The sequence below is a fragment of the Sipha flava genome, unplaced genomic scaffold (genome assembly GCF_003268045.1).
Source record: "Sipha flava isolate LNK unplaced genomic scaffold, YSA_version1 128_pilon_pilon, whole genome shotgun sequence".
NCBI classification, from domain to species: Eukaryota; Metazoa; Arthropoda; class Insecta; order Hemiptera; family Aphididae; genus Sipha; species Sipha flava.
This window is the reverse complement of record NW_020271754.1, coordinates 650,368-657,478: the sequence shown is the minus strand read 5'-3', so window position 1 is coordinate 657,478 and position 7,111 is coordinate 650,368.

The window sequence follows — 7,111 nt, the reverse complement described above, 5'->3', positions numbered from 1 at the left end:
AGCACATTGGTAAAATGAGTTGTCGAGTCGGCAATCTTATAATTTGCAGACTGTTATGGCGCACGTTTCATTTTTTTATTTTGCGCAAACCTCTCCTCCCCAGTACTCGTATGAAAGTTGACGTAAAACTAACTCTGAGTCGGCAAAATAATGTGAGCGTGTCCTACTCTGGAAATAACTGTAAATGACGCAACCGTTTTTACCGGTAGCAGGGACATACACGCGGCCGGTCGCGTGCGGTGTACCGATCGAGTACAGTTCACTGACGCGTACGTGCATTAGTGTATCCCTGTACGGCCGCGGCGCAACGATCCACGAACCGGTACACGTTACGACCAAGATCGGTACTTGTGAAACGTTCCGATTTCGATGCGATCCTTCGCAGAGAGCTGAGACATTTCTCATGATTTATTTAGAAAGGCCAGAGCCTACCTACGTCACGGAGTTCCGATTCGGTTTGAATTAAAAACGGAAAGCTGAATTTCGATTTCATTCATTTTTTACCGCAGCAATGTGTCACGTATCTGATGTCCGTCGCTTTGATCGACGTGTCTTGCTTTCAACGTAATTTAGGTAGGAAAAGTATGATTTGTCGTTGCCTGCATAGAATGAACATTAGATAGCATTATGAATTAATAACACGAATGACCGAAGACTTTCGGCGAAAATAATGCAAATAAGCGATAAATGAAAACGTTTTTGTTGCAAATAGCTAAAAAAATAAACGTCTGCGAGTTATTTTTGCTAATATGTGGCAATTTTTACGCTTGGAAATACGTTTATTCAGATTCTATTAAATAGATGTTAAAATGCATTTTATTTTTTTATTTTATATTTATTACATTTTCGACCAATTATTTTTCTTGCTGTCGACCTTTGTTTTATGCCTTTAACTTTATGCCTACGTATTATAAAATATTTACTAATATGATTCATAATAAATAGTTTGACGTTCGATGTACAAAAGCTTTGCATTTGATAAACAGTTTAATATAAATATGCTCCGCCTGTACGAGCTAGCCGTAATTTATAATACTTGAAAATTTAGATAAGATAACTGGTACGAAAAGTAATGATGTGAATTTATCTATTACAAAAATCATATTTTGCCATTCTGCTGTGACGCTTTCTCAAATATAAATCATTTTATTTGGTCAACTAAAAAAAAAAAAAAAATCCTTAATAAATTGTAAACAACTTATTTTGAACCGTGAAAATAGTTGTCTGATTATTATCGACGGGCTATAACATTTCTTAGTTTAAAAATAAAAATAAAGTAAACATAACAGAAATTAACTATTAATTATTAATATATCAATCTTAGTAACTGAGTCGAACCTCGTTTATTGACATCAAACCTAATCCGAATCGAACCTAGAAAAATAGTTCAGTGGAACTTGAATTTTTTTCACATAAAAATAAAATATAAATTAAATGATCCCTATTTAAGTCACAGATGAATTCATGTTTACTACTTTTAATTTATGAGAATTTCTGTTTTTTATAATATAGTTACATAAACTAATTTATTATTCCAATTAATTTATTTTTGTATCATTTAGTTATATAATAATAAACAATTCATTATTTTATTATTCTAAATATGATAAAAATGAAATTACATACATATATACTTAAATATTTTCAAATAAATTCGATCAATATTCAATTTAATATATTTCACATAATTCTTATACATATGCAATTGATAGATGTGACTGAATAATAATAATAATATACATTTTAAATGGACATATTTTTATAATAACATTAAAACAATAATTAATTTTGTTATTTTAATTTATGATATTCATTCAATTTATTTTGATTTTTAACAATTTTCCATTTTTTTTAGTTTTCATTCCTTTATTGAAATTTATTAAGTAATTATTCCATTAATAATTACAACTTTAACCTTTTGACGCTTATCATTACATTGTACATATGATTATAAGTCAGTATCATAAAAGTGGGTGCACACGTAGAGGAAATTCTCATTTTTATTTTGGTGTATTATTTTTTCAAACAAAAATGTAAATGCATGTATTTAGTACATGTTAAATAAATACTAAATACCTAAATAGCTACTGTTAAAGGTTTTACCCCATACGAAAGGCATAACTCACTGTTTTTATTTTTTCGTAAGAGTATGGTTGTAATGTAGAACTCAAATTAGATACCTAGGTAAGTCTTTTTTTTTAGAAAAAATTACAGATTAAATTATAGATCGGTATACAATGGAATAACTAATATATACTGGTTAGTAATTTTAACTAAATTAACTTAATAGTTTAAATAATATATTTAAATTATTTATATTTATCAATATAGATTTTTATATATTACACAAAACCAAATCAATAATACGTGTGGTGTGTACTGAGTAGTGTATAGTTTGTATTTATTTATTTTTAGTTTAGATTTAAAAAACCCATCATCATTTTTGTAAAAGTAAAATAACTTTTAAATTTATTTTTAGAAATTATTTTCCATTATCGACGTTTTCATGTAACATACACTATATACATACATTATTTTATTTTAATAATAATATTAGTGCAATAATAATAATATACATTGGTTTTTACGTTCGTGTAATTTATATTATTGTCAATAGTTGACTATTGTTAGTTGTCTATCTCCATAGACATACGGACGACGCGGCCGAAAATACCATTACGTATGTAGTTACTACGTTATAATACATAAAATATAATTTTTATTTCTAAGCAATAAATTTGTCGTTTAAATGTTTAAAAGTTACTATTCAGTTTCTAATACAGTAATTTATTTATACTGAACTATTTTAAAACCGAAAAAACCCTAAAAACCCAGTATATTTATGTAAGTTTTTTTTATAAGGGTTTCGGTTTTGGTTAGTCTTTTAAAACTGTAAAATACAGGTTACGGTTCTTTTCGGTCCGGTCTCAGTCCCTGATTATTACATCTTTAAGTCGAGTTTACATTGGAGTGACAAAACAAAAACGCAAACAAAACACAAACCTAGTCTGTATCAAATTTTTCCAACAATAAATAAAAACATGAACGAAACATAAAAATACCGTTTATATCTAAATTTCAATTTTGAAAACTAAACACCAACAAAACGTGTTTTGTTTTTGTTTCCACTAGTTTCAATGAAAACGACAATAAAAACAAAATAAAATATTTGGATATATTTCGTTTTCAGTTCAGTTTTTATTATTGAGCATTGGAGTCGTATTTCGACGATAAATACTTTTTTTAAATAGGTGGTATAGATTATATTTGATATAATTTAAATCATTTTTTTATTTTAATAATTTAGAATCAGGATATCGATGGTTATAGTATATTTATTTTACTGGCTGGATATTATGTTCTTAATCAAAAAAATAATACTAGAAGAAAAATTTTTTTAGTGAAAAATGTATTAAAAAAAGAATTGAATACAGTGGTATAGATTTACTATCTGATTTATTAAAATATGATATTATTGTCTTAAACTAATACTACTTTTGAACTACGTCTAAGTTTTCAAACATTTTTAAAAATGTCAAGTGATGTGTTTGAAGAATTTATATGTCTAATTGGATCGGTTATAGGTCAAACAAATTCAAACTTTCAATCGCCCATAAGTGTAAACAGATCCCCCACAACGGGGGGGGGGGGGGGGGGTCAGTAAGGCCTATGATCCCAGGTCCCGTGCAAATTATTTAAATTTATTTGATTATTTACTACGTCTTTTACTATATTATTTATTTATTGTTGTTTAAAAACAAAACATTTATTATTATTATTATGGCGATCGCTATAGTGAGACGTAAAATTAATGTAGAAAATGTATACTGTATTGCATTGATCACACGTGACGAGTACTCAGCCGTTTACATTTGTATACTGATACAAACTAATACAAGTACCTTTGTAGTTATACGAACAATTATTATTACTTATGAGATATTAATAGCCCGATGGATTAGATAACCGCGATCGGTACCTCAGTAATCGCAAAGCCCTAAGCCGGGTTCACACTACACCGTAACGTGTATTTTACTAGACCGTGTGATACCAATATATGTCTTATGGTGATGCTATCAAATTTTGGTTACATATTTTCGCGGTTTTCTTATTAGATATGAAATATTTTCGTAAGTTTCAATAAATAATAATTGATGAATATTAAATTATCTAGTAGACAGTATGTATTATATTATTATTAGGGCTCCGAACTTATGCACTCAAAAAGTACTAAATATGCATGCACTTATGCGCTTAAAAAAGTACAAATATGCTTCAAAAATATACACTTAATTTTTTTTTAACACAAAAATGTTCATAAACAAAGATATTTTATTAAATATACTCATACATAACAGTACAAATGTTGTAGTATATTATACTAAGCTATACATAATTTCTAGGTATAAATATATAAGATAAGATAAAATAAAATAAATGATTTTAAATTTAAAATTTTCTTTCAAAATGCTCCCATTAGATTTTTCATAGTGTCATGAAAATAATTTCAAGGTTACCTAGCAGTACATTGAATAGCCCAATAAAATCATGCAAATGCAACACTTTTTGAGCCCTCTGTTATTATGAATAATGTTATCATAGAATATTAAATTATTACTATTAAAATCGGTAATCACACGTTCAAAAGTTGGATAAAATCTTTTTCACGGTATCTTATGGTTAGTGAGGTAATTTTTGATTTATTATACAGTATACCTTGATGTAACAATGTGGTTCAGCCAATCAGAGATAATTATTTTAGAAGACACGAAACGGCACGGTGTAATGTGAACCCGGCTTTATGATCTCAACTACATTGGTTTATTTATAAATGTTTTATACAATAATAAATAGTATTATTTTTCTATGTATGACGCATTTTTTAGAAAAAAATAAACTTGTTTTTTATTCGCCATGCAGTGCCCATTACCTTAATCTTGTGTGTGTGTAAATGCAGTAAAAATAAATTCACGAGTTATAACTTTTTTTGGATGTGTACAAACCTAATATGTAAGTTTTAGTAGCAACAAAATGGTATATTTTAATCGAAGAAGTTGGTGTATCGTTAGAATCTCAGCCTGAAAGACGAGGAGCTCCCATTCATTAAATATAATATTAACTGAAATTAACTTGACGGATAAAATGCAAAGGGAAATATTGTCTAAAAAAATTAAATTTCTTCATTTGAATACATAGCCATGGCAAGTTTTTGGTTTAAAGTATATTCTTCTATAAATGAACGAAATATAATTATTCAGTCTAGAGGTATATCTCTTGAAATTGAAATTGATTTAATAAAAGATTTGATAATTGAACTTAAAAATATAAGAAATAAATATCCTACAATTTTAAATGAAGCTAGTTTAGTGGCAAATTTGAACCTTTTACCATGTTCCCTAGATGAAGGAAAAAGGTCAAAAAAAAAAAAATTTCATAACGATATTCCTCCAGAAACTATAACTCAGCCTAATACAGAAATGACAGCAAAAGATTGTTTTAAGAGAGATATTATATTTACTTGTATAGATGTTCTTATAATCGATTTGACGCATCAAAAACTTAGTAACCGGTTTTCTCCAATTTTATACTATATGAAATTATCATGTGCAGATCTTGAAATAAACGTAAAAAAATGATAAAAATACATTATAATCGTTTATTGTCAACCGTGAATTATTATAATTATTATTTTGAATTATTACATTAAAAAAAAAAATTCAAAAATCAGTTTTTCAAACCGACATGAAATGCCTCCACTAAAACTGTTAAACGAAATTTATGCTAAGAAATTAGAAACTATTTTATAAATACTTCTGTTGCTCTAAGAATATTTTGTATACTAATAATCTCCGTTTCTGAAGCAGAGAGAGTTTTTAGTAAGTTAGGAAGTCAGCTTAAAATTTGGGAGAGGGCTTCAACCGGACAAGAACGACTTTATTTCCTTGAAATTTTATCGATTGAAAATCAATTTGCATCAAAAATTAATTTCGATTAAATCATGAATATTTTACATGGCCGTGATAATTTAAAAAAAAACAAAAAAAAAAATTGAAATTAGTTAAAATTAACCAATATTTATTTGACGCTTATACTATAGGTCTACGCATTTATAATGCACAGATATAATGTGTAGATATTTATGTATATGAATATTTTAATTTTTTTTCCAATATTTATAAAAAATTATAAATACATTTTAAAAATGTTATGATTTTTATGCAGTGAATTTAATATAAATTAAAAATATAATGTTATTTACGTGTATTTAATTCATTTCAAGGCAATTTACATTTGCTAAAATTTTAAAGAAATATTCAGCTATAGATAAAGAAGCTGTAAAACTAATATTTAATTTATAATATCATAAACTTAAAATGAAATCAAATGGTAGATTGTGGTACAACTGTCATAAATACAATTTATATAACAGGGGCCCCGATTTTTTTACAGTACCGTGATCAAAAAGTTGATGTGGGAGGCCGGAGTGTAAATAAACGCTTGGCATTAACCTTAAGATTCTTCGCTTCTGTACCGATTTTAAATTTTGGTATCGTCAACATAAATTATAATCCCAGAAGGCTGCCTTGCACCGATCAATATTTCTATCACCAAATAAACAGGAACCAAACGGGCATTGGAAAACACGGTTTTGATAAACTAGAACAAAACACAAACTGTATATATATTTTCCGACGGAAGAGCAAATGTTTCGAAAAACGAGAACATTTTGTCTCCGGTGACATTCCTGTGTTTATGTTCTCGTTTTATGCGTTTTGTTCGAAAACACATAACGTACATGTTTTGTCGTTCCAATGCAAGCCCGCCGGCTTTACGACCGGTTACTGATTAAAAATGTCATCATCAGGTAAATACGAAGTTAATAAAATTGCGATTTTACTTTGTCTCTTCGTTCACGACTGTTGGTTTACCGTTTATTAATTTTCGTTACGAACAAGTCGTCGGTCGACACCCGGAGAACCTACGCGTGACGACGAAAACGACAATATCTGTATACGTGGACGGCGATGGGTACATGTCGGGCTCGCGGAAAACGAATTTTTTCGGCCGCGTCCGTTTCGGTTGACGAAATCGGTCGGCGCCACCGACAGCA